At 40.7% G+C, this 12,618-nt stretch overlaps 1 protein-coding gene across 20 annotated transcripts in view; it reads right to left on the bottom strand.

Moving 5' to 3' along the window:
• ZBTB20 (zinc finger and BTB domain containing 20) overlaps positions 1–12,618 on the bottom strand; it is a 487,918-nt gene that overhangs the window by 451,758 nt on the left and 23,542 nt on the right. For 4 of the 20 annotated variants that reach the window (XM_074594416.1, XM_074594452.1, XM_074594437.1 and 1 more), the window contains exon 1: positions 7,565–7,863. The exons of 6 other annotated variants lie outside the window; for them this stretch is intronic. The gene's annotated coding sequence lies outside the window, so the exon portion shown is untranslated. Of the gene's footprint in view, positions 1–1,873; positions 1,985–7,564; positions 7,941–12,618 lie in introns of those variants that run through there. 10 more of the 20 variants (XM_074594388.1, XM_074594398.1, XM_074594370.1 and 7 more) reach the window with 8 other exon arrangements.

Below are 12,618 nucleotides of genomic sequence, written 5' to 3'. Positions count from 1 at the left end.
ACAGTCTGCCCATGAGCCAGGACAGGCTGGGCCTTCGCCGGGAACTCATGTCGCTTCTAATCTCTTGTGTAAGTCTAGCACTAGCAAAAGGTGCCAGATTGGTAGCCCCAGGCGCTGAATTCTCTATTTATCCCCAAAGCAGGTACAGCAGGAGGGCAAGCTACCATAGAGATAGCAACCCCTGCTACAATTCCTCACATTCAGGGACCTGGTGACAGGAGGGTGATGTGGTCTCAGTGCCGTACTGGTTTCCTGATGTCTCCACCATGACTGCCCACGTGAGGGCCAGTGCTCCGCACTATGTTTCAGGAGGATGGATTCCTAAACTGCACGGCCTATGAAAGGGAAATAATGGAGAATCATACTACAAGCATCCTCCGAGACACTTTGGGAAAGAAGAACCAGGGATTATTTTCTTTGCATTATGTTCAAGCCATCTCAAAATGAACAAATACTAGCGAGAGCAACAAGGCCAAAGAGAGTCAATGTACTGAGTACAAATGAGATTTATATGTGGCTTGAGTCACTCCAGCCAATTAGCTACCCACCAGGCTCTTTGGTTTATTGTCCCTACCGGATAAAGATTTAATAAGCAGTCACCTAGATGGGAAGCATGAGACTTGCAGAAAGGAAACTTTTCACTACTCTACGTGGAAAACTTGAGCCCAGTCCTGCAACAGCTCTGCACAGCTGATTCTCACCAATGTGTCAACGGCTGCGAGACGAGGCTCTTTATCATGACAGTCCACGTAGGTGGAAAATAAGGGGAAATACAGGACAATCTTTCATTATGTAATTACCATGTCAGAAATTTTCCACACATTCCAAATATTCTACAGGAATTAATAAAGCCTTCTTCAGTTTTTTTTTTCCCTCCAATACTCAGTCTTATCCAGGACTTAGAAATTTCTCATAGCATGAAAGTACAAAATGCTGGATTTTAAAAACTTATCTGCTGGGGAAATTTGCTGTGTAGGGAACATATTAAACAGTTCAGTCTATGTTTGGAAAAGAAATACAGATTCATCACAACGAGGAAGGATGTTCAAGAGTATCCTGAAAAAACAGCCAGTATTCAAGCCAAAGGACAGGATGAAGTGGGCACAACAGTATAAAGCTGACAAGCAGATTTAACTGACAGTGACAGAAAGATTCGGAAGCTGCCAAAGCCTAAGCTACACTGGGGCTTCTTCAGATACTACATGCACTAAAATTGAAAGTAAAAGCACCAATGAGAACATTTCTTAAAACTCCTTCAGATGGGAAAAATCCTAGAAGGAGCAGCAGCAGCAAAATGGAAAATACGAACTTTGAGAAATGATAGAAAAAGAAGTGCCTATCAAATATAGGTAAGACTGGAAACAAAGCAAAAAAGGCTGAATTACAGGACTGGACGTTTCATGACCTTTTTCAGCAATCATGCCTGGTATATAAGGCTTTAACATATTTTGTCAGAAGACTTCTTTCCCTGTTAATATTGCTCGTTGCGAGAGAGCTCAAAGCCATTCATTTAGACACAATTTTTGTAAGGCAGTGTCCCAGAGGGTGTGGCCCAGTCTCCTGGGAACAGCATTTGTTAGTTTCAAAGAACCAGCAGAGGGAGCACATTAGCAATTAAACATGGATTTCTTGTGTTCGTGCCTAAACAATGAGATTTTTTGGTTGGGTTTTTTGTTGTTTTGTTTTTATTCTCAGCATTCCTCTCTGTCACTAATGTCTGTGACTCACTTAGCTATCAAATTGCTAGGAGTTTTGGAGCCAAAGCCATGGAGAATAACAGGCTCCATGTCCACCCCGCATAAAACGACAGCGGACATAAGCTTTTACCGAGTTGTCTTTCTTTCCTCTCTCCCCATATCAACCTCCATCTTACCCGTTCCTGACATCCTGCCCATGAAATCTTGTGTTGCCACACGACGATTGCTCTCAAATTCCTGCACTGTGACCACTAACTTTCTAGCCAGAAAGAAAGGCATATGGATCTCTAGGGAGGAAAGAGAAATCAATAATTAACTTACAGTCGGCTGAAAGGACAACTCTGAAGTCCATAAGGCAACTTTCCCGGTCCTACTTTTGTATCCTCAAGGGACTGATCACACTTCCAACTATTGATGATTTTAGAAGCAAGATATTAGAAAGCTTGTCTTTTAGTCGGGAAAAAAACCCAAACCATGAGCAATTTCCATGCTGTATTTACCTCTGAATCAAATGGTACACTATACTTGCCTGCATTTTTAGCTCTACCACAATTCCAAGACAAATTTACTGTGGAACCGTAACATTAAGAGGTCATCTACAGGTGTAACTTACAGAATGGCACCACTTCCATCCTGTAAAGGATTTCCCATAGGTGCTCTGCAGAGGGTCAGATGCACTGCCCATTCAGGTTTCCTTCTCTCTTTGCTGTAGTTACCAACTGGTTTTAATACAGACTTGTAAAGGCACTGATTTGATACTAGATTAAACGTTCAGGAAGATGATATGGGTTTTGGTTCACCATTTGTACTGTCATTTACATTTGTGCAAACTGGACATTAAATGTTACCTCGGGGTCTGCGTCCACAGAAAAGCACAGGAAAGGCATATGACACGAGGCATTGAAGAATAAAGTCCTAAAGACACTGACAGTGTCTGAATTAGGAAGGACTGATTTCTATTAGAATACCTGTCTTTCATAAAAGATGTTGACGAACAGTACCTGATAACAAGTACAGCACAGGCTACAAATCTGCCCTTCACAGGGCTGGTGGGGCAGGTTGTCGCTGATGGGAAGAGACCACTTCTTGGCATGAAAGGATTTCAGCCTTTGTGCTCGCATAGTCCATGGCCTTTCTTCTCATAGTGCCACCTAGTGCCAGCTCGGTCAGCGGTTCGTTTTTCTGCGAGGTGAACATCTGCCCCATCGGAAACAGGCTGGGACCCTCCACACTCATTTCACCAATGCCAAACCCCAGCTGTCGGAGCAACAGTATTTCTTCCTCCAAGGACAGCTCTATCCCACTAGCCCAGTTTCCCACTCCTATATTTTAACTACTTCAAGATATAGAGTCCTCACTGTACATGATAAAAGCTGAACTTTTTTCTTCTTGCAAACCTCTGCTACGCGTAGTAACCTGGCCCGCAGCATCAGCAGCCCTGGCTGCACCAGCAGCTATGGAAGAAGGATGTGGCGCATGTCCCCATGCTTCCGGTGACCATTTTACAAGACCCATCCACAAACAGAGCTCCTGCCAGCACCAGACAGTCAAAATGCCGTCGTAGTACACGATGGCACCGAAGGGTTAGGTATAAAAATGCATGAAAACATGGAAGACGTAGGCAGTAATCACTCTGAAATGCCAGTTTTCTATTAGAGGAGAATTGGATCGGTGCTGTTAGAACTAAATATTAACTTTTAAGATAAATAATAACCAGGAATATAGGTAACACCGTCAAAGCAAAAACCATCCTGGACAAAAGCCTTTGCCTTTATTGACTCCTCACTGAAAGTTCGGTAAATCAGTGAAAACCTGTTCAGGTTAAAGCTGTACGGATATTACAAATATAACTCAAAATTTGGTGCATGGTTAAACACTACTCTTTACCAAGAGAAACCTGGATTATTGGCATAGATAGATTACTAAAAATTCGATTTATTTTTCACAGTTTATAGTTTATTTTCTGAATTTTCTTGGGCCAAACTTAACAAAATCAGTGAAGTCCGTTTCACTTTGATTTGCCATAATTTTCCTTTTGCAGCACAGTTTGAACCGCAGACCCTACAGAGGGGACAAGTTATTCTTTAAAAACAACTATTTCCAGTGCATTGTTTGATTAAAAAAAAATTAAAAACATTTATAAAGGATTTGTATTTTCTAAAAGTTTTGCTTAAAAAAAATCTAAACATATTGAAGTTATATTTCAGTGTTTAGTTTTCCATTAACATTAACTCTTTCGGTAGAAGCTCTTCACCATACAGATCAGAGTGTAAAAAAGTCCTATAAAAAGAGACAGGAGCAAAACCAACTGAAATCGCTAAGTCCGCAGCATGCCATCAATCTCTAAACAGAACTCCTATTCAAATCATTCTGCTTAAAATCTCATATGGTCTGCAAAAACGAACAGGGTTTTCTTGAAATGATTTAAATAACAATTTATCTAAGACTGTAATCTCTCTTGTATGGGATTTGTAAGCCATCCCACAGAATTCTCTAGCAGGGGACACTGTTCCCTATTTACATCAAAGTTTTATATAAATAATATTACTTTTTTTTTAATTTTCTGCAGCTGTTTTCCCTTATGAATAAGCTGGGCCTATGAAGAAAATGTGAAAATAGGAAAACTGTGAGTAATATTTATAATAATGATATATCCAACTCAGGAAATTGCTACAACTGTCTTTATCAAAATAAACAACATTGATATTTTTTCCCCCCGTTAAGAGAAAAGCAAAATCCTCTACTATTAAAATTAATTTGACTTGATATTTGTTTGGTATTTGGATTTGCCTGTCTTATATCTCATTTTTAGTCCTGTTAAAAAAGAAAAAAAAAGACACAACACAAAAACACACACACACAAAAAAGCCCAACAGCATTGCTTTTCGTCTCACAGGAGTGAGAGAGGCATATACGCACGCCATTCAGCCCAAAATTACTCTAGCTACAGGGCATGGCAAAGCATGAAATAACTGCTCCAGAGCACTTCCTCATGTGGGTGTGTTAGATAACTGTCTGCTCCAACGCTAAAATAAAGCGCACTGTGACCCAATCAACACCGCGAGCTCTGCTCCGCACAGCTGCCCAGGCTGCGGGCATGGGAACCCAGAGCACCCCACGCCGCCCCGCACACACCGCCCTGCCAAACTCAGTCCTACCCCCCCTGGCCAACAGGCTTGACGTTCCCAGGGTTCCAGCTACAGCATCATATGCTGGATTTAAGTTTACTTAGGCATACTTTACCCTTTGCTGCCGTGTTCAGATTGCAAGCGGACTTTGTGCTATTGAAAGGGGCTAAGATTTTTTTTTTTTTCTAGAATATACTTAGGGTTCAAAGAAAATCAAATTCTCCTAGGCGAAAAAGTTTTTAAGATTAAAAAAAAAAAAATCTTACTGGGTAATGAAAAAATGTTTTTCCTACTCCGACTCTCCTTCCCTGCTTGAGTTCTTCTTGTCTGGGGTTTTCATAAAATCAGGAGGTACCTTGTAGTCATTTTTAAAGTTTTTCAAAAATGTTAAAATGAGGCTGGGCTTCTGCTAAATGTACACGTAAAGAAGCCTGAGGACAGGTCCATGTGCCTTCCTACAAAAAATATGGACTGCTGAGGAATGTACACCTGCACTGGTTCAGGAAAAAATGACAGGTGCCTGAAAACCCATCCATCCCATGAGGGAGACGGCTGCTAACACTCCAGCTGCATCACTCTGGGCTGACCACCATCCAAAGGCATCAGCAACTCCACCTTTTAGACCCTACATTTTTGGCTTAAATTCAGCATCCCCTCTAAGCCCAAATCTGAGTTTCAAAGCTTGAGATTCAAACTTTAGGAGGGGAGGAAACACCTTGCTACAGTTAAGAGGTCATTTGACGCAATAAAAACATTTAAAGTCTATCAAAAAGTATTAAGTTAGAAGCTTGACTAAAAAGGAGGAGAAAAAAAATAGGAAGCAATGAATGTCATTCGGCAGCTAAGCTATGAGCCACCAATTCTTGGCACACTGATATATAAAACCTTGAAAAGTTTTGCTCAGGTTCTGGAAATAAAGCTGCTAATAAAATGGAGCAAGTACTTTCTGTAGTTGAAGTGCCAGTGAATAGATCTGCTGCTCTGGATTTCAATTAAATTAGTTTGTTCAGGGAGGAGGCACTTCTGTTGAAACTGGGGAGTCGTAAGTTAAAGGACAGCTAAAAAAAAAGCCCCAAACAACAGCATAAAAACCTGTTGGCAGCAAAAGTTCTCTCTGGCTGTAAAATAATGGATTTTTAAGAAACATTTCAAAGGATTTGAAGGTTTTGGAGAATCTCCTAGGCAGTCCCAGGTGGGTTGGGAATATTGCATTATGGACTTCTTTGTGCTAAGAGGAAGGCCTAATGCATGTTTTTAAGAAGTCCGCCTCTTGCTATTAAATAAATAATTTTCTATTAAAAAAGGTGATTGTTATTGTTGAGAGATCTCCACTGATCAGCGTCCATTTTATATAATTACTTAGGATTCTCCAGAACATTTTATGTAACTCACTTCCACTATCTCTTTTCTTTTTTTTTTTTTTTGTTACCAGCAGAGTAGCAGTTTTACTCTCCAACAGAAATGACAGAAGCTCAGAAAAAAAGACCATTTCAAATGGATCAATTTAAGCAGTCTTTAGAACCCATGATAAATCTGAGCTCCAAAAACTCGACAATGCTAAATGGGCTATGAAATGCATCACAAATCCCTCCCCAGAAAAAAAGAAGAAAAAAAAAAGAAAAAAAAAGATTAATTCAGAGAAAAGCTTCAATGTTTGAAATTACAAATAAGCAGCATATTTGTGGAATGAAAATTGGTAAATAAATAGTTACTATTTCTGGACAAAATGGCTCGACAGATTTCATAATTTGCCACCACTGTAAAAAATATCTATTCCCTTCCCCCCTCCCTTCCCCGGCAGTACACACGGAAACACAAGCATAACCATGCATAAAGTGGGAGGGTGGGGGGCAGCCAAGGATACAAACTCCCTCTTAGAAAGTTTGAATTCTTATTAACCCAGTGATGCCTCCATAATGTTACATTAGATCAGCAACATAAAAGTTGGAATATACGTCTCCTTTCTTCCTAGTAAAGGAAACTGGAAAAATACTAATAATGAAAAATAGACGTTAAAAATATCCAGGAGGAAAAAGTACATGTACGATAACCAAAATTAACCCCCTCCGCCCCCACACCAAAACAGACAAACAGCAAAATCTCCAAATAAAAATCCTGTCAGAAGGAGTGGAACCTGCTTTCTCTTATTTTGCTTTTATTTACTGTATGCCAAGCACGGACTTTAAACTTACAGTATGCATATATATAGAAAACAAAGAACGAAAGTCACCGTTAGCCCTGGTCACCGGCATTACAGTTAAAAGTCATTGGCAAATACTAATAAAACCCCATTTAGCAGTAAATAAGGAGAACATGATATATGGACGGACAGATGGAACTGCATAAACAGAAAAGAAAAAGCAGAGAGACCCACAAACATACGGAGAGGGCTGTTTTAGAAGAGTGAAAGATATTGATTTACTTGGAACTAGTGTTGGAAAACAAACGTATTTGTTTCCTTCGTGATTAAAAAAAAAAAGTAATTAAAGTGAATCATAAGGGGGCACACCCTTAAATAAGTAAAAGGGGGGAAACATTTGTAGAGGGTAAGGCCTTCTATAGATGTTCCGAATTTTAAGCTAGCAAATAGGTCTGGCAAACTTACATCTCTAAATTAAAAATCGAGGGGGGGTGGGGGGGGGCGGGGGGGGGGGGGGGGGAGAGAATAAAGAAGTGCTGGTGGTTTAGGGAGAGCAGAGGCTTTATTCTTTCATTTTTTATAAAAGTTGACTGGCCTACCTTGTTCCCCAGTCCTCAGTTTGTCTCCTCATAGTCGCTGTCTCCCTGGAAGTACAGTGTGAGTGGTAATGACTGCCTGCCTCCCTAATGAGTCCATTTTCCTGCTCTTGATGTTGTGTATATACACACACTGCAACCTACCTTACAAACCACAGAGACGGGAAAGGGAGAGGGAGCGAGAGAGAGCGAGCGAGAGCGAGCGAGAGTGCGAGAGACAGGGAGGGAGAGAGCCAGCGAGGGAGAGAAAGGCGCACACAGACAAAGCCCTCCTACCAGACAGCAGACAACCCTCCTTCCCCGATCCAGCAAAATACAACTCGGCTAATGCAGCAACAGGTTCAATACCGCCAGGCTGAGGCAGCGTAGAAAAGGTATAGGGGGCTGAGCAGGATCGCTGGCAAATAAACAGTTGCGTGCCGGCTGGCTCCACCTTTCTTATTTATGTTACAGGATGTTGGAATGCATTGTTTCAGACAGTCCATATAATTATCATAAATACATTTTTTGTGCATATTAGCGCGAAGCGCCGAAACGTATCAGCCATTCTGCTCTGTAACCTTATAGCTTTAACACATGCAGGGAAGGTGTAAACATATCTCTTTTGACAGGCAGACTACACAAAGCCCGCTGATGATTTTAAAGTCATGAGATCTTTCAAGAAAGACGCTCCTGAAGATAGGTTTCCCCAGACAATAGGGGAGCAGGGAAAATTGATCTTGATGAGGAAGAAGTCTTCGTGAGAGACTGCTCGGTAAACAATTGAAAAGAGAGGGCTATTCTCCCCAGCATTCCCTCCCTTCAAAAATATGTATTGGGAAGCTTCTACCCCTACAGCTATAATAATGTGCTGTGCTTATGTCTGAACAGGTGCAATGCATATAGTACATGGTGTTACAAGGACAGAAATAAATCTCTCAAGTAAAAAAACATTTTCCCAGTTGCAAACAGGCCAAGGTTATTTAAAATATAGGTCTAATTTGAAGAACGTTCTCCCCACTCCCTCTATTTTTTGGCTGGGGGGGTGGGGGGAAGGGGGGCTAGAGGGAAGGTGTGAAGGGGAGGCAAAGATGGGAAAATTAATATACGTGACTAGTTACTAGATTTTTATTTTTACAATATTCTGTCATATCTGAGGAAGATGTATACTACTTCAAAAATTTTTTTCGCTCAGCCCTGCCTCTCATCACATGTAAACTTAACGCTGTCACAAGAATTCTGTTGATTTTAATAACAACTCCAGGCATGTGAAAGTAGCAAGAGCAGGGAAACAAGATTTTGCACCTGTATTTCATCTTGGGACAAAGGTTCTCCAAGAACTTTCTCCACAGGGTAATTTTTAGATGGAGAAAATGGGTTCAAGGAAAAAAAAAAAAAAAGGTTAAGTGATATTCCCAAGGTTATGCTGTAAATTGGTGGAAAAACAGCCGAGAACCCAAATCTGATGCTTAACACAGAATTTGCTTGGAGTAACTCATACCCACCTAAAAGTTAAGTGTCCTTAGCTAAGCCAGTTGTGTAGGCTCCCTCTATTGTCAGTGGAGAGACAGGCACCTCCCAAAAGCAATTCATCCCAGCTTTCTCTCTCAACTGAGGAGGGAGCCTACACAACTAAATTAGGCTAGGCAGCTAGCTTGTAGTTGGCTAAAATTAAGTAAAATGAATCTCACTTTTGATCTAAAGCTCTATTACAACATCCTGCTTCCCAAAATGCATTTTTATTATCACATTTATTATTAGGCAATATACGCCTAAATTGTAGTGATCGAAAAGGGATAGCCTGCTGACTATAAGAGATAGGTAAACTCCCTAGATTCATGGGTTTGTACCCTCAGGCTGGCTGGATATTCATGATTCACACAGTCTTTATAATATTAACCAGCCTGGTGACTGGTGAATTTGATTAGTTTTGTTCACTGGTAGCTGCTACACTTTTTTTGTATTTATTTCGCTTATAAACATTCTGTTTTCATCCAGATGTACAGCAAATACAGAAGGATTAAGTAATTTTTTTTCAAAAGGTTAATTTTCATTAGTGTTTTCATCAAAACACAGCCTTTCTTACCTTAGGGTAAAATATAAAGAATAAAAAGCTTTATTAGGTGACTTAGTTCAATTCATTCTGTAATGTGTAGCTACACATACACCTGGCATATGTAGAGGCAGCTCTATAAGTTACTCCAAATATATATTGCAAAAATTTAGCCCTATTACATATTTGCTTCTCTGGACTTTATGACCATATCACCTTATTGAAGGGTATGCAAGGTCAGGAAAGCAGAAGGAGCACTTGGAGACTTTGCTTCTAACTGTGGCAACTTGATTTGGCTGTGTATGTGCCAATTGACCATTCGCTGCCTCAGTTTTTCCATCTGTAAAATGGACTCAAGTGTAGTTTCATGAGCAGATGGTACCATAAATATATGAGATGCTTCATCTTCCTATCTCAGCCTGACATCTCTCAGAGTTTAATGATGGAGAACATTATGGGAAAAAGATAAATACTTTATCAAGGGGACCTGTATCAAAGCCAGTTGATGAAAAGTTTTTATATACTTCTATTCAGTTCATATAACAGGAATAGTCTCTGAATTTAAAATTTAAAAACTACATCTACACCAGAATGAGGATATCAGATGGAAGAAGTTCTTAGTACTCTGGAACATTTGACCCCAACCTAACATTCATTCCTCAGTCCTAACTACCTTATACATACAAATCTGAAGAGAAATTAAAAATGTGCCAAGTTTGGATAAAATACAGACTTGAACCCTTCAAATTTAACAAACATTCAGGTTGAAAACTGAGTACTAAGTTGGAAATACTTAAATTCAAAAAATGTTCAGATTTACAATTAATCCAGATCCAAAACCTCTAAGTTGGGAGGCATCTAGATCCTTACTTCCTGTAACTTTCTAGAAATGTCATATATGTATCTGAACCAGGATCACAGGCCAAAATACCCTCATATTTTGAGGAAGCCTGAATCTCAGTAAGAACACTTAGAACTGAGCCCGATTCCATACAGTTATGGCAATGCTTAGAGCCAGACCCAAACTGGAACCCAAAGCCACCCCTTCCAAAGTTGCATGGTGTTTGTATAGATGCAGAACTGTAGAACTAAAACCAAACACTTTCAAACCTCAAGATGAAGTAGATTCCAACAAATATGAAGTAGCAAATATGAAGTAGATTCGAACTTAAGCTAGTTTTGGCCCTCAATCAGAAATTAATCCAATTAGCCATAATCTTTATAAAATCCAAACATCTGTCTGACCTGAATGAAAAGTCCCACAAGATGTGATCTGCACAACTGATTCCTTGCCCATGAGTCTTTCTAAATGGATCCAAACCATCAATGGTCCGATTCTCTGTTGTCTTATAAATCATTCAGTCTCTACCTAAATCATAGAAAAAGAGCATTAAAAAATCCTGAGCCATGCAACTGACCGGTGAATCCTGATTTAACATTTTGCCAACATAAAAATGTTTCCCTGTTTCCTTGATTCAAAATGCTCAATGAGAGCCTGCTCACTATCATGCCACGTTCCCATGGGCCTGCAATCCATCCTTTCCATTAAGTGTGCAGGTCAATGGCTATGTACTTGGTTCACTTGCAGGAAGAGGAAAGACGACATTTAACTGCCGATGGCTTTCAGCTCTATCACAGGACTGGACGCACACCTGCCATGTGGTGGTGAGGGCCTGCATGGCACTCACATGGCTGGCCTACACTTGGCCACACAACAGAACAGGCAAGCAAACCCTTGTCATTTGCCCAGGAACATACCTCTGCCATGGCAGAGACACCAACGTTTGGTTATGCCACACATGGGGTCACCCCACAAGAAAGTGGCTGGGACAGAGGACTCCCAGCCATCTTAGGAGAAAGCTGCATTATCCATCCTGAATGCAAGAACAGGCAATGCTGGTCGACCCAGTAGATGATACTCATGGTTTTCTTTTTCTGTAAACTTATCTTCTCAGTTCAGAGTTAATCTCTAGCAACTGTCATTAGGGAGGCAAAGGAGCCCCAACACCACTAGCAAAGCCTTAAAAAGAATGAAAACATGACTAGCACCATAAAGCAGGTGGAAAATTCTGGTGCTTAGCACAGCAGGGGCACCCATCTACAGTTCTCCCAAGGAGCTGCAGAGCCCTAAGAACACCCTGATCTTCAGTAGTAAGGGGGAGACAGGAAAAATCAAACTGTCCACCAGAACCGTGAAAGTCTTTGTTGCAAATGACAAAATTCTGGATGACAGACTGAGAGGGAAGGAAGGTGCTTCAGTGCCAAACAACATATTCTATAGTTCTCAGGTCTTTTTATGTTGCCAGGCACACCAACATTCTGAGTTTAGACATATCTTTTTGGCAACCACAACTGGAAAAGGAGTCACAGCATCATATAGCCATGTCTGAGGCCATGAGCTACTTCCTTTGGAAAAAAAAAAAAAAAAAAATTGGCCTCTTAGCAGTTATCTAAGGGCTGATTTTCAAATTCCAAAGAAACTCAAGTGGAACTGACTCCCTGAACTGGTTGGGTATCCTGCCCATCCTTGTGGTGGCTTAACACACTGGTTTTGATGTACTCCACATACCTGCCCTACAACAGTTCCATAAATGGAACATCTGCTTTACTAGAATCCTAAGGATTGTTCTTAGAAATGAGACTGGTGTAACACCATAATGGTGGCAAAAATCCCAGGCAAATTTCTGTCGCAATTCTCTTTCAGATGGTATAGGCAGGACCTAGAAACGCAGCAACATGTCTGAACTTGATTGCTTCCACTTAGTCCCCTTCACCACATACACAGATCTCCTAGACTCCCCTGGTATATCACACCATCATGTTGCCAGCCCAACAGGATTGGTGATTCAGATGTCTCTACTGGTGTCCTGCAGTGTCTCTGCAACTTTGTTCAAACATAATGAGAAAGATGCCAATTAAAAAAGCACAAGAGTCCTGCAGCGTGGCAGGCTGATTCAAATTAGATACCTGTATGAAGTGATTAAAAATAGGTTTTCTAAACCTGAAGGTAACAGGAGGACAGTAT

The sequence above is a fragment of the Larus michahellis genome, chromosome 1 (assembly GCF_964199755.1).
Source record: "Larus michahellis chromosome 1, bLarMic1.1, whole genome shotgun sequence".
Lineage (NCBI taxonomy): Eukaryota > Metazoa > Chordata > Aves > Charadriiformes > Laridae > Larus > Larus michahellis.
This window is presented reverse-complemented; position numbering and strand designations above follow the sequence as displayed.